Raw genomic sequence first — 27,408 nt, 5'->3', positions numbered from 1 at the left:
GCCATGCAGGGTCTCATCGATCGCTCCCTCCCGCGCTCGCTCCGGCCGGGGAATCAGGGGGCTGCCGCGCCGCTGCCGCCTGGGACCAGACTCCAGGCAATGCGGCGCCGGCCGCCCGCGGGACCCGTTGCCCCGGACTGGCAGACGCCAGCGCGCTCGGGTGGCCCGGACCTCTGGAAAAGCGGCGGGCCGGGAGCGCGATGCAGTCGCTGCCACTCCGGGCTGCCAGGGCCGGCGGTGAAGGCTCGGATTCAGCCCCGGCTCCGGCCCCGCGGCGTCTGCACTTCGTCCGAGGCCCGGAGGGGACCCGGGGACGCCTGAGCCCTGCAGCGTCCCCCGCCTGGTGCTTCGGCGGATCCAGCTGGAGCCCGCGGGTCGGACTCCACCTAGTCGCGCGGGGGCTTCCCTGTAGAGCCTGCCCAGAGCTGGGCGCGTGTGCCTCGGGCCCCCTGCGTGGTGGGGGCGCCCCTTTCCCCTGCCTCGCCCCAGGGTTCGGTAGAGGCGGGAGCACCGGGGCCCAGGAGCTGGCTGCTGCGTGGAGGGCTCAGGGCCGGCGGCACTTGGGAGGGAGAGCCCAGGGTTCTGAAACAGGCACAGGGGCCTGGAAACACACTCAGGCGGGGGCCCGCACACGCCCACCTCCTGGCCCCAAAGTGCCACATCCCTCAGGCCAGCTGCCTGGCTCCCAGCGCCTGGCTCTCTGGGCACATTCCCCCCTCCCGCCCCAGGTGCCACAAGCGGGATCACTGAGGGACATTTACTGACCTCATTAATGAGGAGTTTGGGAGCCGGGCCTGGGTGCTGTCGGTACCAGGAAACATAGTTTTAACCCCAAAGTCACTGCTGCTTCCGGCACAGGAGATGGCGACTGTCTGTCCAGGAGCCCTGGACACTGAGGGAGGCTGAGACAGCGCTGATTGTGCCCAGGACCCTGAGAAGGAAAAGAAAGACAGTGAGTTCAGGACCAGGCCCCAGGTGAGTGAGGGGAGGAGTAAAGAAAGGGGTCACCCATGAACCAATAACAGGGAGCCTCAACTGTGTAGTGAGGATGGTGAGGAGGAGGGAACCCAGGCCAGGGTGGAGGCACCCAGAATTCTGCTCACTGAGACACCCAGGTGGGCAGGGCACCTTGAGGACTTGATCCCTCCAGGCTGCCTGACTCTGAGGGGAGGGGTGGGGGAGAGGAGGACTCATGAACATCTAGTGTAGCCTTGATCTTCCTCATTGCCTGTTGTGGCTACAGAGCCTTGAGGATGGGACCCTTCAGTGTGACCTGGGCCCTGGCATAGAGGGCAGACTCAGAGATGTGTTCCACCCCCAAGTAGCTCTCAGGCTGGTCCCTCGAGTCACAGAGCTGCTATGCAGAGGTTGCAGGAGTCAAGGAACCCGAGCCTTTACCCCAGCCCCTCACAGTCCTGGCCAGAGCCCAGAGAACTCCACTCAGCACAGACCAGCCAGAACCTCAGGACTGTGGGAGGGACCCCAGTGCCCAAAAGTTCCATGTTGTGTCCCAGATCGATGCCCACAGATGTCACATAGAAGAGAAGAGATTTTCCTCCCAGGGACAATCCTGCCACCAACTGTCCCTAAATGCCTGCCAGGGCCCTGCTCTTTAAGTGACCAAACTTCCAGACACATTCTTCTGTATCCAAAGGGCACTTAATATAAATTAGACAGAAATCATCAAGGAGCAGTTTCCAGCATTGTGCTCACAGTTCTATCCCCTGCAACCCAGAATGTAAATTCCATGGGATGTGCTTGCAAAGAGTAATCAAGCAAGGACAGGAAGAGAATAGGATTATTGTGTATGTGTTATTCTGTACTTTTTTCCCACTCAACAATATTAACATCTTAAATCACACATGGCCCAATAACACAATTTTTTTCCAATATATTTCTCTGTCATCCTTCTCAAACTCAGGGGTCAAGATTGAGAACTGTGGTGACCTTCATCCCTCACTCACCCTCATGCCCCATCTCAAATCCAAAAGCAAGTCCTGCTGATCGTGCCTCCAAAAAATCACCCAAACTGTCCACCAGCCCCAGGTGGAAGCATGGACCTCCCACATAGAGCAACATTGGGGTTCCCACCTGGTCTTCTCCATTCTCCTTCTCTTCCCCCCAGACACTGCCCACACGGCAGCCACAGGGAAGCCTATAAGTGTACCTCCAGTCATGTCATGACCTGCCTTACAAACTTGTCACTTCTCTTAGCAAACCCCTGCCCCGGGCATCCACATCTGAGCTCCCAAACCTACTTTCCACTTTCCCCTGTTTCACTGTGACACCTCCCCCAGCCACCTTCCTTCTTTGGAACTCTCCAAGGGAGTCAACTCTGGGCCCACAGTGCTCTCTGGTAGACAAAATCATCTCAGGAAATCAGGATCAGCTCCAGAGGAAAAGAGAGCAATGAAGGAATTGGTGATTGGGAAAAAAAATTGTAAGGAGGGAAACCTGAGAAAGCCCAAGGAGTGCATATTCTGGAGTGAAGAAAATCTAATTGAATCTCACTGGGATCGCCTCTGCTCCCTGGCTATGGAAATGAGTTAAAGACCTGGGAGCAGCTGGATCCCACTGGCCTGAGGCTCCCCATCCAGGAGCTCTTGTCAGACTGAGGTCCTTGTCAGCAAAGAGGAGGAGGTGGCTGGGGTTGTCTGTGGTCATCCTGGGAACCAGGATTCTAAGGTCACCTCCATCCCACAGAAATGTCTCTTCCTTTCTGGCACAGAGACTTTGAGGGAGGTTCCCAGAGAGATGTGACTAAAAAGACAATAGGGACTTTGGCTCACTCAGTGAATGGAAAAGGGAATCCCTCCCTGACCCTACTGGGAATGGGAGGGATGGGGGCACAGAGATTTTACTGGTGAGAAAGTCCTGAGGACAATATTTCAGCATCACTACCCTTCCCATGGGGCCACTTTTCCAGACCTTAAGACCTGAAAATGAGAAAGAGTTCTGAGGTGGTCGCCTTGGTAACTGTTGAGAATGAGGCCTAGGAGGACTGGGGAGGAAAGCCCAGTTATAGAGACAGGGATTTGTACCGTCTCTTCACAAGCTAAGAGGACGTGCTTTACTGTTCCAGACCTTGGTGGCTCCTCTCCCTCTCTCTCTCTCTCTCTCTCTCCCCCTCCCCCTCTCTTTTCTCCCTCCTTCCTTCCTTCCTTCTGTTTTTGGAAGCAGCATATCTTCCAAAGACAGAACACAATATGGGGTGTCAGATCTGATGGCCAGGTCAGAAGCCATCAGTCTGGGGATGCGGGCCTGGTTTGGGACCCAGTGGATGGAACTGTTTCTTGGGCTCCAGCAGAGAGAGTTCCCAGGGAAAACCCCACCTCCAAGCTCAAAATTCTCCTCTTCCTTAGGTTGTCATACAAAAATCACACTTCAGTTTTACCTCCATCCTGTATCTCTCTACACCCTTTGTCCTTTGCAGGAGACTGCAAGATCCTGGCATGATTCATATTAAAAATCCATTGATGCCAAATATTTAAGTCAGGACAAAGTATCAAAAGAGATTCATTTATTTTTGTTTTTTTTATATTTTAATAAAAGACAGTTTTACAATAGAAGAGACAAAAATATTTATCCTGATGATTGACCTGGCTGAGAACCCACTGGGAATAAGTGTGGTTGTGCTGCTGGGTGCTAACCACTCCACGGCACACATGAGCTCTGTTAGGAGGGCTTGCCCAGATCCAACAGGCTAACAATATAAGGAGAAAATGATCTTTACCAAACTTCTCACCATTTGGGAAAGACTACTTTTATTTTTTGTAAGCTTCCTTCCTAGGTCATTGGTTGTCAAAACTTTGGTTTCAGAACCCCTTTTTGCTTCTAAAAATAACTGAGGATCCCAAACTTCTTTTGTTTATGTAGGTTATATCTATCAATATTTATGATATTAATTAAAACTGAAAACATACTCTAACTTAAATCAGACTTAATCCTAAACCCATCACATCAAAATGTAAATAACATATTTTTAGATAAACTGGCTATGTTTTCTAAAATTAAAAAAAAAATGTTTTTCCATGAAGTGAGGCATTGTTATAAATTTCTGCAAATTGCTTTAATGTCTGGCTTAAGACAAGACAGTTGGGTTCTCATGTCTCCTGCATTCAGTTTGCTGCAATATGTGTTCTGGTTGAAGTTTAGGAAGAAAATACAGTCTCACACAGGGATGTTCATTTGGGGCCTTTTGAATCCTGCAGCAGGACTCACCAAGAAGAAATGGAGGAGACCCAGCTAGGAGTGCCCCAAACCGCCCCACAACATGGCCAGTTGAGATTCCAAAGAAAGAGGCACTATGTGCCCAGGTGATCAGTCCTTAAACACTTATTAGTTGATCTTACAGAGGGATGCATTTAACTTGAAACAGACAGCAAGACAGCCAGAAGTTCACTTGCGTTCACTTGCATATATTGCACCTATGGCCACTGCTCATTAGATTATGTAGGGCAGGGGGACAAATGTGGCTTAATTGCCAGAGGCTTGCATGAAAGTTTTGGGAAAACATCTGGGTATGAGCTCTTTGCTCAAAACAAGATAGGATAGGGGCAGGTAGTGTTTCAAGATTATAGCAACAAAAATCACAGCGTGCTTCCAGGGAGTAAGGAGAGGGGGGCCCGAGGAGGATGGCAGGTTTGAGGCCAGCCCTCAGTCAAGTAGGAAATGCTACAAGGACATACACAGCCTTGTTACTGAGGGACAGAGGGGCCATTTATAGTGAACCCATCCTAAGAAAGGAGCAAATGGAGTTGCATGATTTGGTTTCAGGAGAGCAGTCAGAGATCTGAGGGGAGGGCTAGTTTGGTACAGAATGAGCATTCATCACAGAAACAATGTCCTGGATGGGAGGACCCCGAGGGGAGGGATGCTGAAAGGACAGGACCAAAGTCTCCTTTCCTGCTGGTCCCTTGGCAAGATGTGCAGGGCCTTTTCACAAAAGGCTTAAAAATGAATTTGATGTGGCAAAATGTCAAAGGCTGGTTGGATCTGTGCATCTGGGATGTGGATATGTTGGAGTTCTCTGTATGTATTGTGTAATTTTTTAAGATAATTTTTGATAGTTTATTGACCAAAAACATATATACATTTTAAAACTGATTAACATGCAAATTAATAAAAATAAAATAAAATTTAAAATGCAGTTCCTCAGTTGCACTAGCCACATCTCAAGCACTCAACAGCCACATGTGGGTGGTGGCTACTGTATTGAAGAGTGCAGACACAGAACATTTCCTTTATTGCACAGAATTCTACTGGACAGCACTGGTCTAGATAATCCAAGCTGAAAAATAAACCTAATGTCTCTACAGAGATATCATCAGGCTTGAGAATGGTTACTGCATCAAAGGATTCCCCTTTTGTGAGCTACTGCATGTGTAAATGGAAAAAATGCAGTAAGAATGAGTTCAACCCTAAGTTTCAGGGGTGGGATGGTAGGTGGAGAGACCTGCCAGAGGAGGTGCCTGTTTGTAGCTTCTCTCAGATGGCATCTGGGGCACAGACAGCAACTGGCTGAGGTTCTCCTGTTTTTCTCACCCTCCAGACTCCTGAAACAATCTCACCCACACATACATAAACTAGTAAAATGAAAACATCCATTTCTAACACAGATAGAACTCCTGCCTTCAGATCCATATATCTAACTTCCTTTACCCAGTATCCCAATTTAGACTGTTTTGAAAGTGCCTCACTTAATATATCAAACCTGAACTCATCATTCCTGCCTTGCCCCCCGCAGATCTGCTTCCCTCAGAGTGTTCACTGATCACAGCAAATGGCACATCCGTCCAACCATGAGCAAATGGGAGAGAACAGGTCACCACTCTTCCCTTTCAACTGCTGTGGGAGGTTGAATTACCCATGCCAAGTTAGACATGTTCTTAATCTTATCTCCTGTGGATGTGAACCTATTATAAACAGGATCTCATTAGGATGTTATTTTTAATTAAGGTGTGACAAACTGAACCATATTAGCTCTTAATCTGGATTGGTGGAATCCTTACAAGGAGCAGGCCTCAGGGAGAAGCAGGGAGTCAGTGGGAATCTAGAAGAAAAAGAAGACCTCACCATGTGATGGAAAAGCTAAGGAACCCAAGGATTGGGGGGATACCAGCAATGCTACGTATCATCTTTAATTTAAAGAGTTAGACTCATAGCTTATAATTATGTCATCTTTTCCAGACTGTCTACCAAGCTATAGTTACTAGCATTTAATTTTAGCTATATGTCCACTGGGCTGTTTCAGTCTTTATTCAAAATACCTGTATCAATAAAAAGCATTACATTGCTTAATTCTTATAAACCTGCTTACAAGTACCCCATTTTAAAGAGATACAGTTGAATAAAGTTTCTCTTAAGAAAAATTTATCAATTGTCACTGAAGGGTAAGAATCATTTTTCTTTGGTACCATGATAATTTGTGTGTGTGTGTGTGTGTGTGTGTGTATAAAATCATGCTGTGCCTATAAACTGTGACTGTATTTTTAAATTCAGTTTTATTGAGATATACTCACATACCATACAGTCATCCATGATGTACAATCAACTGTTCAAAGTACCATCATATAGTTGTGCATTCATTACCCCAATCTATTTTTGAACATTTTCCTTATACCAGAAAGAATCAAAATAAGAATAAAAAATAAAAATAAAAAAGAACACCCAAATCATCCCCCCATCCCACCCCATTTATCCACTCATCCATCCATACACTGGATAAAGTGAGTGCAATCCACAAGGTTTTCACAATCACACTGTCACCTCTTGTAACCTACATTGTTATACAATGGTCTTCAAGAGTCAAGGCTACTGGGTTGGAGTTTGGTAGTTTCAGGTATTTACTTCTAGCTATTCCAACAAATTAAAACCTAAAAAAGTTATCTATATAGTGTGTAAGAATGTCTACCACAGTGACCTCTTAACTCCTTTTGAAATCTCTCAGCCACTGAAGCTTTATTTCAGTTCATGTCACATCCCTCTTTTGGTCAAGAAGATGTTCTCAATCCCACAATGCCAGGTCCAGGTTCATTCCTGGAAGTCATATCCTGCATTTCCAGGGAGATTAACACCCCTGGGAGTGTGACTGGTTTTTGAAATAAACATACCAGAAGTTAGTCACATAAATTAAATTTGTTATTCAAAGTAATCTCCTCTGGAGACTCAATCCAATAATGGAACCAAGGCTCAAAACATTTTGGAGTGCTCGCTTTGGTAACTGTGTTTAGATTTTACAATACATTTTTTGAATATTCTCATAGATGGTAAATATTTAGCTTCTAATAAATCTTGTTTTACCTTTGCAAGCAACTAAGTCATTAAATAAGGCCAGAGATCTTGACATTTTGAATCAAAAACAATATAACACTGGCAATGTGCAAGTTTCTTTGTATAATATACTAACTAGTTCTGAAAACCTGCCAAGAGGGGTTCTGGAAATGTTGATGGGGCCGGGGAGACAGAGAGAGCATAAGGAAACTTGTGTTTATAAAGAGGAACAGGCCCTTCTAAGAATCTGAAGAAAATTAAGCCAGGGACACCTTGAGGTCCAACTATGGAACCAGATTAAGACTCCATGTTTTAGAGTAGCGGTTTTGATTTTTTTTTTTAACTGTACTCCACAGTAAAAATTACATTTTTTACTGTGACCTGGTTTGTACAGACACGGATACATCCAATTAAAGTGAAAGTTTCAGAAAACAATTCTGAACCATACTATATGTGATAAACTGATATTTTTTCTTCTATATGATTTCATTAAGGAAAAATGTTTCTCCTGACCTATGGCACCAGTTTCACAATCCAATTTGAAAAATACTGGTTTAGAGCAACTGCTGTATATAATTGGAGTAAGTCAATGAAAAAGAGCAAACTCACTTAATTTTTAAGATTCTGATATTATTTCATAATGATAAACACAAAAGTCATTACAGCCAAATCTTTTAAGTGGCTGGATTCTTTATGACAAAGTGCACTGTGTTGGTCATTCATCTTCTTGGCTACTACTGGAGGCACTGAAAAATAAACCATACATTGGTGACGAAAACTCCATGTCTTAATATAGAAAACCATAAATGATTTTCATGTAAAGTGGCAAGGTAGACAGACGTATGAAGTCCAACGCAAAGGGCAGTGGTTCTACGAATTGTCAGTGACAGAATCTTCCATAATCTGCTACTGGTATAACCAGATGGCAATTTATTTTCCAACTCCACATTTTCTTCTTGTGCTGAACAAGCCTCAGAAACTTCTTCAGTATGTACTGCTTTACTTTGCTGCATGGGCATCACGATGTCAACGACTTACATGCGTTGTTCTTCTGACCTTCATTAGTTAAGAATGACTAGTATGTGCTGGCATCTCCTCAGCATGCAGGGCACTTTCTCCAGCTTAGCTCTGCACCACAGCCCTCCATACCTGGTCTCCTCTTTAGGTACAGGTATCCGCAGGGACAGTTGGTGGCAGGGTAATTCAGTAACTTGTTCCAGGTCATCCAGATCCAGTGGCCCTGCAAAGGTCATGAACCAAGACAGGCTTCCTCCCATGGGGCCAAGTCCAGGGAAAATGCCCAAGATGCAGGCATCGCCACTCCACAAAATTACTCTTGAGCTCCAGCCCTCAACCTCTGTGTGTGCCCCATCCCTATCAAGATGCCCCAAGTCCTCACACAATGCGATGGTGGTTGAGGGGCTGGCAGTCATCACCATGGATTCCATGAATCACCCTGGGCAGGACACAAAAGTGAACTAGGCCACTCTGGCCCCGCCATGCAGCCCCCACAACGGCAACACAGCCCCAGATGTGCAGCCCCTCAGCCACCTTCAGGCACACGCAGGGAAGGGCAAGGAGGCCCCTGGCAGGCCAGGGCCCTTGGAGGTGGGACCATCCAGAGCTGTGGGAGGACTGTGAGAGGCAGGGCTTTGCGCAGCACCTGGCTTATGGGATTGTACATACATCAGCTGCCCCAGGAAGGGGCACTGTGTATTGTTTTTGAAACTGTGTGATAATTTTCCAAGTATTTTAAAATAAAAGTTTAGTTAAAAAACTTTTACACACACACACACTCCTTATTTATGGGTTCTGAAAGATCCTCTCCATGGTAACCCCCCACGGGTCACACCCTTACATTGTCATCTTCACAAGTCTGGATGGAACCTGAGACTTGCCTCTGACCAATAAAATACGCATAGGTCATGGGCAAAGTCTAGCAAAGATCATAGGCTATGTTACATAAGACTCCGTCTTAGCAGACTGTAGAGAGAGGCTGGCTCTGAGGAAGCAGAGGCCCCTGCCATGAGCTCTGCTTGGCAGCCCTGCAGCTTCTTCCCCAGTTGGGCCTCCTGATGATGCTGCAGTTGTCCCAGGGCCTAGATTCACCCCCTGCTAAGTCCTTGTGCAGAGAGTGGCAGCCAAGCAGGGCTGAGGCCCCCGGCCCTGTCAATCTGTGAGCCAATAAATGGGAGCTGTTTGCAGATGTCTGTGGAAGTCATTTCACAGCAATGAGAAACTAAGACATGGGTCACTGGGTCACTTCCATTTGTGCCAACTCAAGTCCCCTTGGAGACAGTCTCTCTTTCCCTCTTCATTATATGGAGCAATAGCACTGTGGGGAGCCCTGTCCCTAAAGTATCTGCAGCCCTGGGATGAGGAGCACAAGAGACAGCAGGGATCACTGTCCAGCCCTATTGATGGGGTGAAATTGGAAGACATGGAGGATGTGGGAGATTTTGGCCTCACTTTCCTGCAGTCTTGGACCACCATGTTAGTGCTGCTGTCCCCAGGTGACCCACAATGATGATGTGCCCCGGCCTAAAGGTGGAGCCTGGAGATGCTCAGGGAGGCCACATTCTGAGACTTGGAGCCAGAGAAGTGAGGTGGGACCCCAGCTGTCTGACAACTGATGGTGTAAATCAGGAGTCTGGGTGTCATGCTCAGTTGCTGTTAGGATCAGGAGATCTGGTTCTAATTTCCAATTCTGCTGCTGCTTCCAGAACAGGAGATGGCGACCTGTTATGGAACCAAAGGCACTGAGGGAGGCTGAGTCAGGGCAGACTGAACTATGGGCCTAGAGAAGGGAGAGATGCAGGGCTGGATGAGGTCTGGGTCATGACCCCAGGGGATCCCAGGGAGGAGGAGAGAAGGTTCAGCCTAGTGCCCCCTGACGGTCTCCTCCTTTGGTGACTCTGAAGTGTGCAGAAAGCAAGGAGGGAGAGAGGACTGGAGTCCAGGCCATGGGGAGATTGCCCAGAACTCTGCCTCCCAAGCCCCACAGCTGGCACTGGGGTCCCCAAGCCTCTCTTATCTCTTCTTCATCTTCTGAGATGCAGGAGGGGCCTTCATCTGCTGGATCCTGAACCATGACAATTTTTAACCCCCCTATGCTCTGAGCACTTGAGGTTTGGCGCTCAGCAGACTATGTAGGAAGGTAGTGGGGGGATAGCTCACCCATGTAAGAAGTGGGGGATACAGAGCTGCAAAGAGACCAGGCATCAGTGAGCACCTGGCCCTTAGTCAATTCTCTCCTGCCACACTCAGCCTTCCCATCCCCTTCACATTCGTGTGGAGGGTTCCCCCTGCTCCCTTCAAATCCAGACCCTGCAGGAGGCCTGAGACCTGAGACTGGGATGAAATAATGTTGTAGCGCCCCCCCCTCCCCCCAATCAGAGCTCAATCACAGCCAACTCAAAATGATTTTTAGAATGGTGGTTCTCCCACAAGGGCACACAATCATGGAACACAGATCAGCCCACCGTGAATTCTCTCTGAGACCATGCTCTGGGATGACCTCTGCCTCTGCTTAATCTTAAAGTAGATTAGGAGTGTAGAGGTCATTTTGGGAGGGTGCATTAAATCAGAAACCCAGTGTGCACTGGGTGTCACAGACAGGTGGCTATCCAGTGAAGCTCTGTGCCAGAGCAAAGTAGTCTGGACAAAGACTCAGCAGCACCAGGCTCCATCTTGCTTCAGCCACTTTCTAATGTATCTTGTGTGCAAGTGGTTTATCTTTTTCAGCCTCAGTGTCTGAAGGACTCCTATTACAGTGTGATGGTTAATTTCAGGTGTTTACTTGGCTAGTTCATGGTGTCTGGTTGCTTGGTCAGATAGGCACTGGCCTGATTTTTACTCTGTGGGTATTTCATAAATGGATGTGCATCTATAAAAAGTTGATTGCATCTACCATCAACAAAGGAGGTTGCCCTCAGCAATGTGGGCAGCCTCCTCACCCAATCAGCATGGGTTGGAGGTGTTAGTGTAAGAACTGGGGATTTCAAAAACCAGAAAGAAGAATCTCTGCCTCAACTTCAGTCAGCCAGTTTCCCCTGGGGAATTTGGATTCAACTTTAGCATCATTTCAATTGGCATTTCCAGCTGTGGACTGTCCCATGGAATTCAGAGTTAGCAGACCCTAAGATCACATTCACTAGCACGTTATATAAATGTTGCTTTACATGCACACACACACAATCCTGCCACTTCTATTTTTCTAGAGCACACTAACACAGACAGCCTTAAAGTTCACAATGACCTTGGATGAATCTAGACAGAAAATCTTATACAAGTGAAATCAAAGTGTTCCCCGTAATTTGTAAGTGTTCTCTGATTTTTTTCCCTGTCATGGTTAGGTGGAGGATTCCTTCTTTTCAGCTTCAGGCACAGAAAATATTATTTCCCTGTCTCAGTTCTCCCCTGACATCCTTCACCAGTTAGTGGAGACCCAGCCTCCCTCAGTCCCAGGCAAGCCCCAGAAATGGATATTTTCCAATGCACCTGCTCCTTATTTTTCCTTTCATGAAGGTTCTTATAGTCTCTCTCATCAGCATTCTAATATGGTACAGGTTGACTCTTGCTTTCCCCAAATGAAGATAATTCTATTTTGTCACTGGTCAAGGAAAAAAAAATCATAGAAGAAGTTTACAAGTCAGGTGGAAATATAACTGAAATTCTCACTACTTTATGATAACCAGTGTCATCATTCTGAAGGCCCTCTGCTGCACTTCTCAGCATGCTTATTTAAGATGTTCACATATATGCATTATGTATACTCCCTGATGGTGGGGTCTGTGTAACTTTCACTCACCATTCTATATCCAGTATGATAAACATTTGGAAAGCATTATTTGAAATAATGAGTGAATGAATGTTATATATAATTTTGCAAGAGAGGATCACATTGTATCATCAATCCTGTGAACTAATATTTTGCTTTCAAGCATGACATCTTTTCATTGTATGCTAGCTCATCTAAAAAGTATCATGAGCCCAAAACAGCACTTTCTCTTTCCTCTGGCACTGTTCCTCTACCATTCAACTCATCACCATATAAACAAGGACCAGTGGCCTGACTGACTACATCACAATTCCAGAAGTCACCCTCCAGCCATGCTTTCCCTCATGCCCCACACCTGAACTTCCTGCAACCTGACAATGCCATGACACCTCCCACATCTGTCCACCTCTGTGGCTCTCCTTGACTATGCTTTGTCCAACCCTGCCCGCTCAGGGTTCTCCCTTCCTCCATAGCGGCTCCCTTCCAGCATCACCTTAGCGAGCTAAAAAACATGAATCAGGACTTGCGAGGGTCACTGGATCCTCTTTTCATTTAGAAAACCATCCAGCCCTCTTATCTCTTCTACCCCATGAACTGTCTGCTCCTTCCCTGCCAGTCATCTCCCTCCTCTCTGCCCTCATTTCCATGGCTTCTTCTTGCTATCAAACTGGCCAAGCACTTTACATCAGGACTTGAGCAGTGTCCCAATGTCCAGAGCACTAGTCCCTCAAGTTCTCCTGCCTTTGTCATTTCCTATGTCACCCTGCCTGCTTTCTTTAAGATTTAGACACAACTAGCTACTTCAAAACAACATCTCTGTGTGGGTTTTCTTTTTCTGTTTTCCAAGCTAAGCCTCACCAATCAGAGCCAGTGCGTTCCTCTTGAGCATCTGCAGCCAACCAGGAACAATTGTTTGTTGAATGAGTAAAAGAGCGAGAAGACAGCTGAGTGTCTCCATCCCAAGGTGAGAAAAATGGAGGGTTTCCTATGCACACCACAGGTCTAATGGGGATACATGCAGTGACCTCATTTACATGCATGTATTCCCACATTCATTCATTCATTCATTCTGTAGCTGGGAGCCTGAAGCTCTGTGGCTCAGAAGCAGAAACATGTTTGTGGGAAGAGCAGGGCAGGTCCACAAAGAAAAACCAGCCTGAGAGCCTGCTGTGATGCTGGGGGCACTAGGACTGTCCTATGGCCTGTGGTAAAAGATCTGGGGTCACTTGAGATGACAAGGACATGTACGAGACCACACTCCTTCCCATCCTTTTCCAAAAACACGGTGCACAGTCCAAACAGGCTGAGTATTTCCCAAGTCTGAGTGATCCACAATAAGATCCAAATAAGACCTCAAAGAAGTCCCCTCTCTGAACTTGAATGACAGGGCTGAGGTCCTCATCTTCCTCCCACTGTGCCTCATCCCTCCACCAGGGAAGGATCCTCCCTCATCTCACTCACCCCATATGTCCTAAAGCCTGACTTTTCCCCCTCAAGATGGACCTGGCAGAAGCAGGCACCCAAATCCAACTCTGAACAGTTCAATCAGCCCTGGTTCCTACTTGTTGCAGATGTGAGGCCCAATGGTAAACAGACAAAGCTCAGGAGACCCTGCTCCAGCCCCCATATGGTCCCCTCTCCAGGCTCAGCATTCCCTCTGCCTGCACTGACCCCTGTGCCCTGTAGCCTGAGCCCTTCGCATGTTCAGACTCTATGAGAAGAGATTTGTTAGTGAGGGAAAAAGAGGGCAAGAGAAATCTGAAGTAATCAGGATGCAAAAGGTGCTTCATGGTGTCGTTCAATTCCCTGAGATGTTGCTCATATTTTTCCATTCTTTTCCCTATCTGTTCTTTTGTGTGTAGGATTTCTAGTGTCTTCTTCTCCACTTCCTTAGTGTTTTCTTCTGCCTCTTGAGATCTACTGTTGTACATCTCCTTTGTGTTTTTCATCTCGTGTTGTGCCTTTCATTTCCATAGATTCTGCCAGCAGCTTTTTCAAACTGTTGATTTCTACCTTATGTTCATCCCTGGTTTTCTTTATATCTTTCATCTCTTTCACCCATATCTTCTCTGAACTTGTTGATTTGGTTTTTTATTTGATTTAGCATATTTCTTTGAAATTCTTTGATTGTTTCATTGAAGTGAAACAATATCTCAACCGTATCTTGATTGAGATGTAAGCTTGTTCCTTTGGGCCATATCTTTGTTTTTTTCTATGGTAATTTGTAGTTTTCTGTTGTCCAGGTGTCTGGTTTCCTTGGTTACCCCAATCAGATTTTCCCAGACCAGAATGGGTTCAGGTCTCAGAATGGGGTTATATTCTGGGTTTATCTTAGAAGAATGACAGGCTTTCCTGTGAGGCCTCTAGCTCCTGTGCTTTGCCTAACCAACCCAACAGGTGCCACCTATAAGCCTGTCATTCCAGACTGGTTTAAGGAGGTATAGCTAATCCCTTTAGTTTCTGTTTTGGCTGTTTTCCCCTGGGATCTGGGTTCTGAGTTCTGAAGAGAAGGTTGGACCTAGATCTGGGCCCCAACTCCTTCCTCTAAGGGAAGATACACCCCCTAGGGAGTTATCATCTTCATTTGAATTGGTGCTTCTGTTATCTCCACCCCTGTCTGAGTCAGAGCACTGCAAACTGAAAATGGCTGAGGCTCTCTCCACTGAAGCACTCAGGTTGAGAAAGAGAGGGAAAGGAAGGCCCTTTTCAGAGTCACCCCATGCCCCCCTCCCAGTTTTGCCTGTTGATCAGAGAGAGCCCCTGGTCTTTCTGGCTCTTTAAGGTCAATCATCTCTAAAAGCCTCTGTCTGCTTGTTACGGGTTTTGTCTATGTTTGTAGCTTGTATTTAGCAGTCCACATTTGTTAATTAAAATCCCAGTTGAAGCTGGGCTGAGCTATATTCACTGGCTCTGGGAATGCTAGTTTCTCCTATAGTGAGGGCTTTGCAGCTCAGCCTGCCATGGAAGGAGGGGACTCCTGGCATGGTTCTGCAGGTTTTAATCACAGATTTTATGCTGCAATCTCAGCTATTCCACCCAATCCAGATTGGTGTAGAATATGTGGACAGTCACAGTTGTCCCCCAGCAGTTGTTCCATATTATTTAGTAGTTATACCTGGTCATTTATTAATTATTCCAGGGGACCAATTAAATTCCACTCCTTTCTATGCTGCCATCTTGCCCCTCCTCTCTATTTTAAGGATGCAATTTAGAGGACTCCAGAAGTATATGGATTAATGAGTAGCCTGAATTTATCATGTACATCCATATTCCCTCAGGAAACATTGCCCAGATAGTTATATTCTAGCACAAGAGCATAGGAGAGGAAAAAACTAAAGAATAGAAAATATAAACATGGACCTTATTATAAAGGCATCTCTCACCTCACCTCAGGTGGACACTGATACTTCTAAAGCCCCTCAGGTATTTCAGGCAGAAGGTCACATCCTAGAGCCAAACAGAGAGAAGGATTAGTGATAATTACAATATCCAGGGATATTTTACATCACAATACCTATGTGGCACTGCCATTTGAATGTTTATCAAGCATTTCTCACTTAGCTGGAAAAAATAATTGAACTCTGTTTCCCAAAAACATATTCCTCCAATCTATCAGTCAGTAAAGAAAACACACCTTTGAACCACCCAAATCAAAAGCCTGGAAATCAGCCTTGGTCCTGGCCCTCAGAGGCTTCATTAGAGTCAAGGGGGGCTGCATTAGAATTGGGGCAGATACACACAGGAAACAGACAAGATAAAAAAGTAAGGCAACTGGTAGGGTAAAATGGGAAGGTGTACAGTGGGCAAAAAGATCAAGAAATGAATTTGTATATGCATTAAAAGTCATTAAAGGGTCTGTGCCAGCAGGGTGTAGAGTGGAGGTGGGGTGGGATTACAAACTGGCTTAAGATTTTTTAAGGCATTAACCACCTCCAGAGACCATGAGGGACGACGCATCTCAGCTTTGTGGTTCAGGCCGCCCTGACCCTCAGCCTGGTCCTTGCCTCCTTCCACTTGGCTTGCCTAGCAGAAGCAAGCAGCACCGAATCTTCAACCTTGGCCCCCCACCACCCAGGCCCTGGGACCCTGGAGCAGTGCCCAAATGTCCATGTCTGCCCACAAGCTGCCCGGTGCTGCCACCCTGCAGTGGACAAATATGGCTGGATCACTGCTGCTGTTGGCTGGAGTCCCTGGTTCCTCACCCTCATCCTGCTCTGTGTGGACAAACTGATGAAGCTGACTCCAGGTGAACCCAAGGACTTCAAGCATGACACTTAGAATCCTAGTCCCAAGAATGTTATATGCCACCAAGATGGAGAACAGAGAGGAGGGAATAGTGCTAATGTGGTTTCTCTCATTTTAAAGTCATTTACAACTTTAAGCCTCAGTTACTTTTAAAAGGGAAGGAAGTAAGAAAGGGGGATCAAAATAAGGAAAGACCAGTGCTGCCTTCACAGCTTGTTTCAAAAGGCACTTGGACCTTCTGACCCCTGATAATTTCCTTTTTCAAGATAAATAGTCTCTTATGAGAACTGCTCCTACTCCAACCATAGCTCCCTTCTAGGTCCCAAGAGAGGTGCACGTGAAATAGAAGACTTATTACTTTAGTTAACACATTAGAAACTACACAATTTTTTCACCAAAAACAGCCTCCTTATTTCAGTCAAGGGCATCAATTCAAAATGTGAGGATTGTCTTTTCTTAAATGCACACACACCATGTAAACTATCCAAAGTATATTTACACACCATGCAAACTATCCGAGGTATACAATCACTGGCTCACAGTATCATCACCTAGTTATGCACACAACACCATGAGAGAATCACCTTTGACACTCTCACCTTCCTTACCCCCAAATCCAGTTCTTTTTCTGCCCTTGTTCTCTCTTCAACATCTCTTCCACAGCTGTCCTATCCCACTCACTCTCACCACCACATCCTAGTCTGGCCTTCACTACCTTGTGCCTAGGTTATTTCAGGAGTATTTCATTTCACTCTCACTGCCTTCAGGATCTGCTTCCCCAGATGAATTCTCCCCAAAGCAGCTGCCAGAGAAGATGCTACTGATTAATGTAAAACTTCTCAGACTTGCATTCTGTCTTTTGTATGCATCCAACCATCATTCTAGTGTACTTCCCAGCATGTTCTGGAGTAAAGGCTCTGAGGGACCACACTGGCCTTCTCCTCATCCTGGTCTTCAAGTTTTCTGTTGCCATTCCCTCTGCTGGAATAAATGCCTTCCAACTCTAACTCAAGAATGAAAACCATCCCCCAATGTCCAGCTCAAATGTATGATCTGCATAGAGTCTTCTCTGATCACCCCGGGGTGAAGCATCTCATCCATGGGCCACATGAACATATTGTGGGTTCTCTTAGGGCACTTCTGCTCTACCCTACTGTGCAGCTATTGTGAATGCACCTTTTACAATTAGTTTCTATCTACTTCAGCTCCCGGGACATAGTAGGCTCATAATAAATGTCTGTCCAATGAATGAATGAATGAGTACTTGCCCTAGGAGACATTGTGATCATCACTCTGTATTTGGAATCACCATTTTTCTCCAGATGGTTAAAGTAAACAACCGCTGAAGAAGCTAACTTGTTAGTCACTGCTTTCTCAGCAAATGACAGTCCTCATCTCTTAGCAAAGAGGATGACACACTTCATCATGAATTCTTCCAGTAGGGATCAGAGGAGAGGAGGATGGGTTCATCAGAAGGAAGAAAAAATGATTCATCATGAAACAGTTTCTGCCCTTTGTAAGAAAATATGTATTTAGACTGCATCAATTCTAAATGTTCCTGAGGCAAATAAAAGAAAATTGAGAGGCCTCTACAATAGGAGGAAAATGAATCCAAGCTGATCAGTTCCTCTTTCAGAAACTCAAAATAAATTTTCCTGACAACAGGAACTGAAGGGATGGCCTTGCTTATCTTGCTGTCTTATGAAAAAAACAATTTCTGAACCTTAGTTGCTTAATCAGCAAAATGGGACGATTTATTGTCCACAGTATTAAATGAATATATAAACATGTCTGTATAATGCCTGGTGCATGCTGTTGACAAATACATTAGTTTGTGTTCCACTCATTTTTTTAAAGAAATTCAGTGACTTTCCACAGTATGTGATGGTTTGATTCCCTGGAGGGGAGAAGGTTCATAAGTAATGCACTTTGATTTAATATCTCCAAAAATTTTGGGGATAAAACTGTGTTGTAGTGGAAAGAGCACTAGCTAAAAAAAGATGAGGGATATCAAGATTTATTTCTGGCCAATGTGAACAGAAGCAAGCCACTTTATCTCACTGAGCACCAATTTTCTGAGTGAATAGTGTATGAAATCAGTGGTTTCAGACTCAGTTGCAAAAGCTTATAGAGGTATTTGAAGCACTAAATGGAAAAGGGGTGAGTAGAAGGCCTGTCCCTTCAGCCAGAACATCTTGACTCTCATCTCTTAGGTATACTAGACCTTACATTAGTAAGATTTCATACTAGTTCCATGAATGTATAGATCCTTCAACTACTCCAAAGTGAATTATATCTAGTTTCTGTCAATATCATATTCAGATTTCAGGCATTTTGTGATTTGCTTTTCTTTCATCTGCACCAAAATGAATGATAGACCAAATCTAACACCATTCTCTTCTTCCTGACCAGGCACAACCTGTGGATGAGCCTACTTCTATCAGAATCAAGGCAATTCCCTTTGATGCTCTGTGCTTACCATCTACCAAGAGTTAAAGACCGAATTGACGTCTTTGTAAACTAAGAAGTAGGATAAGGTAGTAGTATATTTTCTAAACCATGCATTTTCAAAGAACAGGGGCCTAAATTATAAATTGGTGAAAAATGCAGTGTCTAAGCAATGTGTGGTTTATTAGAAACAAATTTATAGCTTGAAAAGCATTTTTGATACAGTAGTAATATAAAAAATTTCTCTGATTTCTAAGAAACAAATTTATACTTATTTCCAAATTAAGCACAAGAAGAAGAGTGGCTGTTAATATTCTTAAAAAATATTTTTAAATGTGATTTTATGTAACTGAAGAAAAAATCTTGCTAATTTTACTTAATGGTTCATCATTAATCTCAGGACAAGTTAACTGCACGGCAAAAGAAGTTACTGTCTCCCAGATAGAACTGTGACAACCTATATAGAAATTACATTATTGTGTTTTCTATTTCCATCTTTGAAGAAAATATAATCATGAATTTTACATAATTTATAAACCTGAAGCCCAAAGATGTTTTTAAAACAATATTAACAACTGTTAGGTAAAGAGAAAATGGCTGAACATTTGTTTTCATAATTATACATTGTTTTGGTCCAATTACAGTAGTTTCTGTCCTCAGTGCTTTGTGATTACACTACTAGGAGAAAGCAAAGGGCTAACTGCTGTTGGGTTTAGTATATTTGGCTTGACTACTAACTAATATGTGAGTTTTAGTAGTATCTGAGGAATTCGTTGGCTCCATGTAATGTTCCAATTAATAAACACCTCCTGATATCATTGGCTCTAAGGATACTTTCCAATTTCATTGATATATCTATTTATAGTTTGAATTCTACACAGAAAGTAGACTTTAATAAACAATTGCATTTAATTAGGAGAGACTAGGAGTAATTATGATGTGAAGCACTTATGTTTATTTTTTAATGAGGTGGATTTTCTTGAGCCTGTACTATTATATGGAAGTGTCCATAAATTTCCCATTTCTATGATTTACAGGAGTCCACTAACAGCACAGTTGATGAGTTCTGGTGAGACAAGATATAGAAGTCATTAAGAAAAAAAATAAAAAGGAGAAAAAAAAATAAAGCTTAGACCTATACCTATTGTAGTTTGCTAATGCTGCCAGAATGCAAAACACCAGAAATGGTTTGGCTTTTATAAAAGGGGGTTTATTTGGTTACACAGTTACAGTCTTAAGGCCATAAAGCATCCAAGGTAATGCATCAACAATTGGGTATCTTCACTGGAGGATGGCCAATGGTGTCTGGAAAACCTCTGTTAGCTGGGAAGGCACATGGCTGGTGTCTTCTCCAGAGCTCTGGTTTCAAAATAGCTTTCTTCCAGGATGTTCCTCTCTAGGCTTCAGCTTCTCTCCAAAATGTCACTCTTAGTTGTTCTTCAGGCGTTTGTCCTCTCTTAGCTTCTCTGGAGCAAAAGTTGGCTTTCAAAGGCCTTCCCCAAACTGTCTTTCATCTGCAGCTACTCTCTCAGCTCCTGTGCATTCTTCAAAGTATCCCTCTTGACTGTAGTTCCTCTTCAAAATGTCACTCTCAGCTGCACTGAGTTCCTTCTGTTTGCCAGCTCATTTATATGGCTCCAGTGATTTACTTTAGACCCATTCTGAGTGGGTGGGGTAACACCTCCATGGAAATTATCCAATCAGAGTCATCACCCACAGTTGGGTGGGGTGCATTTTCATGCAAACAACCTAATCCAAATGCTCCAACTTAATCCCCACTAATATGTCTGCCCCACAAGATTGCATCACAGAATATGGCTTTTTCTGGGGGACATAATACATTCAAACCAGCACACTTATAAAAATTAGAACTTTACTTAATTCCTATCTATGGGCATTTGACATGTCGCTGTGTGGAGTCTTCAAGTTATAAATGTTCAGCATGTTTTTTGGAACAATGTGCTAAATCAATACTGAACCCACTGCCATATTAGTTATTCTGGACACACTAACACAAGTTAAGCTAGATTGCAGTTTAATGATTAAACTGTAATACTGTGCATATAATGAATTTTTATCTTATGTAAATTATTTTTAGAATACAAATTGGGAAATGTGGCTTCTGTTCATTTTTTTAAATTATAGCTACCTCCTAAATTATAGTGCCTGCCAGTAGCAGAATATTAAACTGTGGTTTACGTATTTTCTGGATTGTAAATAGTCTTGGTTGTACACTGTCAGTGTAATAAAAACAGAATTCTTTTTTATCAAAATCATGTAGTTTTGCACACTCTAGGGTAGCAGGGGTGGGATGGGGAGGGGAAGGGATGGGGAGGGGAGGGGAGAGGGAGGGGAGGGGAGGGGAGGGGAAGGACCCAGCTGGGCAGAAGGAGCTGATGAACAGTGAGCACAGCGTTGCATGGCCCCGAGGATCCTCATGTGCAGTGTGTCTCCAGCAGCACAAGGAGCAGGAGGCAGGCATCAGCATTGGCCTGGGCCACAGAAGCAGGCACTGCTGCAGTATCCAGGCCTTGCCACTGCTGCCACCATGGCCTGGCTCTGGCATACTCAGCACTGAGGGCTCATGGGTCCCAAGGGGAGGAGGTGAGCCCAGGGTGGGCACTGAGCTCTTCGGTGCCCCCACCCCCATTTTCAAAGCCTTCCCTGCTCAAACCCTGGCCTCTCAGGACCATGGCCAATGACAACATGCTCTTCAAGGATGTGTACCAGCTGTGTGAGGTGATTGGCAAGGGTCCCTTCAGTGTTGCATGACCATGTATCAACAGAGAAACTGGGCAACAATTTGCTGTAAAAATTGTCAATGTAGCCAAATTCACATCAAGCCCAGGGTTAAGTACTGAAGGTAACAGATGGATTTCAACACTGCAGTAACCTTGAAAACAAACAGCTCACAATCATGGTAAAACAAAAACAAAAACAAAACAAAACAACAGCAGGCTGGCAGCCACCAGACAAGACAGAATGGAGTTGGAGCTTCTGCAAAGCCTCATTCCCAGAAAATTGTAATTATTTGACTTGCCTGATGGTTCCCTGGGAGACCACACTTTCAAGACTGACTGACTTTGAGATGACTCAAAGATTGCCCTAGGCAAAAATCTTTGTGAGGGAGGGGTGATGAAAACATTTAGAGGCAATTATTTAACTTCACATCTGCTTGAGGTGGTGAATAACAGTTGTGGCAAACAAAAAGCTAACCAGAAGCTTAAAAGGAAAAGCAAAGGAATGAGATGTCCAAGTGGCTTTGAGAAACCAACATATTCCTGAGAATCTAGTCAATGCACATATGTAGGGCTGTGCACATACTCAGGAAAGATACGAGAAGGTCTTAAGTTCTTATGTCTTGCTCATGTTGAGGCTCTGTGGAAGCAGGAAGTAGAGACTAAAGATGAGTTGTGAACTGCCTGGCTGAGGGTTGAAGGTACACCACAATGTGCACACAGCACCCCCAAATAAAGACTAATAAGCTAGCCAGGCTTCATTGGCTACACATGATCAAAAAATATAGACTTTTCAGAATTTATTCAGAAAAGTCATTAAACAAACAAATAAGAGCAACAACAAATAATAGCTACACTAAGACCTGGGAAGTGGGGAGAATCTGATTTCAGAGATGCCCTATTACATTATATAAAATATCCAGTTTACAAGAAACAATTATGACACATGCAAATAAATAAGAAAATATGGCTCATACACAGGCAGAAGGAAACAATCAGCAGAAACTGTCCCTGAGGTAGTCTAGATGCTGGACTTACTAGAAAAAGACTTTTAACTATTTTAACTATGTTCAAAGAACTAAAGGAAATCATGTCTGAATAACTAAAGGAGAGTACGAGAGCAAAGTCTCACAAAATAAAGAGTATCAATAAAGAGAGAGAATTTATTAATAACAGAACCAAAATAGAAATTCTAGAGTTGTAAAGAACAATATTCATAATGATAAATTCACTAGAGGGGCTCAACAGCATATTTGAGCAAGCAGAAGTAGTACTCAACTCAGCTGAAGATAGGTCAAATGAGATTATCCAGTCTGAGGAGGAGAAAAAAGAATGAAGAAAAAATTGAACAGAACCCCAGACACCTGTGAGATAATAACCATACCAACATATGCATAATGGGAGACTCAAAAGGAGAGGAGTTAGAGAAAGGGGCAGAAAGAATATATGAAGAAATAATGGGTGAACACATTGCAAAATTGAAAAGCACTAGTCTGCAATCAAAGAAACTCAATGAACTCACTAGGATAAACTCAAAGACACATCAAAATCAAACTATCAAAAGCCAAAGATAAGGAGGGTGTCTTGAAAACAACAAGACAGAAGTCACCCTTCATATACAAGGGATCCTCAATAGAATGAATACCTGATTTCTCATTGGAAACCATGGAAGCCAGAAGGCAATAGGATAGCATATTCAAAGTGCTGAAAGACAAAGATTGTCTACCAAAAAATTCTATTCTATATCCAGAAATACTGTCCTTCATAATAGAAGGAAAAGTTAAGCCATTCCCAGATAAAAAAACCATGAGAGAATTTATTGCTAGCAAACTTGCCCCATAAGAAATAGTGTAAGGAGTCCTTCTGGCTGAAAAGAAAGAACACCAATAGTAACTTGAATCTGTATAAAGGAATAAAGAACACCAATAAAAGTATATCAATAAATATAAAAGAAAATATATGTCTTTTTATTGTAATTTTTCCTAATTGATTTAAAAGACGGCTGTGTAAAGAAACACTTATAAATCTGTGTTGGACTTACAATGTAAAAGTATGTATTTGGTATTAAAATAACATCACAAAGGAGGAAATGGAGATATCTAGAGCAAAGTGTAGGCTATTGAATTTAAGTTGCTGTTAATCTGAACTAGAATGTTATAAGGTATTAATTCTCATCCCCAAGGCAACCAATAAGAAAATTAAAAATATATAGTAAAAGAAATAACTTGGGAATTAAAATGGTACACTAGAAAATGCCCAATGCATAAGAAGACATTAATGAAGAAATTCAGAAACAAAAAATACTTAAGGCATACAGAAAACATAGCAAAATTGCAGGGTAAATCCTATCTTATCTATAATTACATTAAATGTAAATGATTGAGCTCCCCAATTAAAAGGAAAAGATTTGCAAAATGGATGAAAATATATAATCCAACTATATGTGCTCTACAAGAGACATACTTTAGATTTGAAGAAACAAATAGGTTGAAACTAAATGGATGCATCTTATCCAAAATTTAACTCAAAATGGATCATAGATTTAAATGTAAAATGTAAAAATACATAACCTTTAAAAGAAAATGTAGTAGATAATCATTGGGACATAGGGCTAGATGAAAAATCGTGGCACCAAATGCAAGATCTATACAAGAAAAACCTGGTATATTGAACTTCACCAAAATGTAAAACTTTCTCTCTTTAAAATTCTGTAAAAAGTATGTAAAGAAAAAGTACAGACAGTGAAAAAATATTTGTAGACATATCCGACAAAGTATTCAGATCTAGAGTATATAAATAACTGTCAAAAGTCAACAGTTAATCAAAAATTAATTTTGGTGATGAACACACAACTATATAATGGTATTGTGAACAAATGAATGTACACTTTGTATGACTGCATGATATGTGAATATATCTCAATAAAATTGAATTAAAACAAAACTCAACAGTTAAAAAAAAGTCAGTTGGTAAAAGACATGAACAGACATTTTCCCAAAAAGGTTTATACAATGACAAAGCACATGCAAACATGTTCAACATCATTATCCATTAGGGAAATACAAATTAAAACCATGATGAGATCTCTCTACAAACCTATTAGAACAGCTACAATAAAAATGACAATATGATAAATAATATAAAACTTCCAAATATAAGACTCATTGGTGTTCCAGAAGGGGAAGAGAAGGGTAAAGGTCTAGGAAGAGTATTCAAAGAAATTGTTGGGGAAAACTTCCCAAATCTTCTAAACAACATAAATACACAAATCATAAATGCCCAGCGAACTCCAAATAGAGTAAATCCAAATAAACCCACTCTGAGACATATTCTGATCACACTGTCAAATACAGAAGAGAAGGGGCAAGTTCTGAAAGCAGCAAGAGAAAAGCAATTCACCACATACAAAGGAAACAGCATAACACTAAGTAGTGACTACTCAGCAGCCACCATGGAGGCGAGAAGGCAGTACCATGACATATTTAAAATACTGAGTGATAAAAATTTCCAACCAAGAATACCTTACCCAGCAAAGCTCTCCTTCAAATTTGAGGGAGAGCTTAATTTTTTCACAGACAAACAAATGCTGAGAGAATTTGGTAACAAGAGACCTGCCCTACAGGAGATACTAAAGGGAGCCCTACAGACAGAGAAACAAAGAAAGGAGAGAGAGACATGGAGAAAAGTTCAGTACTAAAAAGAATCAGTATGGGTACATTAAAGGATGTTAACACAGAGAGGGAAAAAACATATATGACAAACATAAACCAAAGAAGAAGATGGCTGATTCAAGAAATGCCTTCACGGTTATAACGTTGAATGTAAATGGATTAAACTCCCCAATTAAAAGATATAGATTTGCAGAATGGATCAAAAAAAATGAACCATCAATATGTTGCATACAAGAGACTCATCTTAGGCATAGGGACACAAAGAAATTGAAAGTGAAAGGATGGAAAAAAATATTTCATGCAAGCTACAGCCAAAAGAAAGCAGGTGTAGCAATATTAATCTCAGATAAAATAGACTTGAAATGCAGGGATGTTATGACAGACAAAGAAGGCCACTATATACTAATAAAAGGGGCAATTCAACAAGAAGAAATAACAATCATAAATGTTTATGCACCCAATCAAGGTGCCACAAAATACATGAGAGAAACACTGGCAAAACTAAAGGAAACAATTGATGTTTCCACAATAATTGTACGAGACTTCAACACATCACTCTCTCCTACAGATAGATCAACCAGACAGAAGACCAATAAGGAAAGTGAAAACCTAAACAATCTGATAAATGAACTGGATTTAACAGACATATATAGAACATTTCATCCCAAATCACCAGGATACACATTCTTCTCTAGTGCTCACAGAACTTTCTCCAGAATAGATCATATGCTGGGACATAAAACAAGCCTCAATAAATTTAAAAAGATTGAAATTATTCAAAGTACATTCTCTGACCACAATGGAATACAATTAGAAGTGAATAACCATCAGAGACTTAGAAAATTCACAAATAGCTGGAGGTTAAACAACACACTCCTAAACAATCAGTGGGTTAAAGAAGAAATAGCAAGAGAAATTGCTAAATATATAGAGATGAATGAAAATGAGAACACAACATACTGAAACCTATGGGATGCAGCAAAAGTAGTACTGAGGGGGAAATTTATAGTGCAAAATGCATGTATTAAAAAGGAAGAAAGAGCCAAAATCAAAGAACTAATGGATCAACTGAAGAAACTAGAAAATGAACAGCTAACCAATCCTAAACCAAGTAGAAGAAAAGAAATAACAAAGATTAAAGCAGAAATAAATGACACAGAGAACAAAAAAACAACAGAGAGGATAAATAACACCAGAAGTTGGTTCTTTGAGAAGATCAACAAGACTGACAAGCCCCTAGCTAGACTGACAAAATCAGAAAGAGAGAAGACCCATATAAACAAAATAATTAATGAAAAAGGTGACATTACTGTGGATCCCGAAGAAATTAAAAAAATTATAAGAGGATACAATGAACAACTGTATGGCAACAAACTGGATAATGTAGAGGAAATGGACAATATCCTGGAAACATATGAACAACCTAGACTGACCAGAGAAGAAACAGAAGACCTCAACCAACCAATCACAAGCAAAGAGATCCAATCAGTCATCAAAAAGCTTCCCACAAATAAATGCCCAGGGCCAGAAGGCTTCACAGGGGAATTCTACCAAACTTTCCAAAAAGAACTGACACCAATCTTACTTAAACTCTTTCAAAACATCAAAGAAAATGGAACACTACCTAACTCATTTTATGAAGCTAACATCAATCTAATACCAAAACCAGGCAAAGATGCTACAAAAAAGGAAAACTACCAGCCAATCTCCCTAATGAATATAGATGCAAAAATCCTCAACAAGATACTTGCAAATGGAATCGAAAGACACATTAAAAAAATCATACACCATGACCAAGTGGGGTTCATTCCAGGCATGTAAGGATGGTTCAACATAAGAAAATCAATCAATGTATTATAACACATTAACAAATCAAAAGGGAAAAATCAAATGATCGTCTCAATAGATGCTGAAAAAGCATTAGACAAAATCCAACATTCCTTTTTGATAAAAACACTTCAAAAGGTAGGAATTGAAGGAAACTTCCTCAATATGATAAAGAGCATATATGAAAAACCCACAGCCAGCATAGTACTCAATGGTGAGAGACTGAAAGCCTTCCCCCTAAGATCAGGAGCAAGACAAGGATGCCCGCTATCACCACTGTTATTCAACATTGTTCTGGAAGTGCTAGCCAGGGCAATCTGGCAAGACAAAGAAATAAAACGCATCCAAATTGGAAAGGAAGAAGTAAAACTGTCATTGTTTGCAGATGATATGATCTTGTATCTGGAAAACCCCGAGAAATCGATGA

General features: G+C 42.7%; 1 long non-coding RNA gene across 1 annotated transcript in view; it reads right to left on the bottom strand.

Annotated features, from left to right (window-relative positions):
- Positions 1–513: 513 nt before the first annotated feature.
- Positions 514–27,408, bottom strand: part of LOC119525094 — a 31,512-nt gene continuing 4,617 nt past the window's right edge. The window contains exons 2-3 of the long non-coding RNA XR_005214918.1: positions 15,436–15,499; positions 514–931 (exon numbers count right to left, since the gene is read on the bottom strand). This is a non-coding gene — a long non-coding RNA (uncharacterized LOC119525094). The remainder of the gene's footprint in view (positions 932–15,435; positions 15,500–27,408) is intronic.

This window comes from Choloepus didactylus, assembly GCF_015220235.1.
Source record: "Choloepus didactylus isolate mChoDid1 chromosome 23 unlocalized genomic scaffold, mChoDid1.pri SUPER_23_unloc6, whole genome shotgun sequence".
Lineage (NCBI taxonomy): Eukaryota > Metazoa > Chordata > Mammalia > Pilosa > Megalonychidae > Choloepus > Choloepus didactylus.
This window is presented reverse-complemented; position numbering and strand designations above follow the sequence as displayed.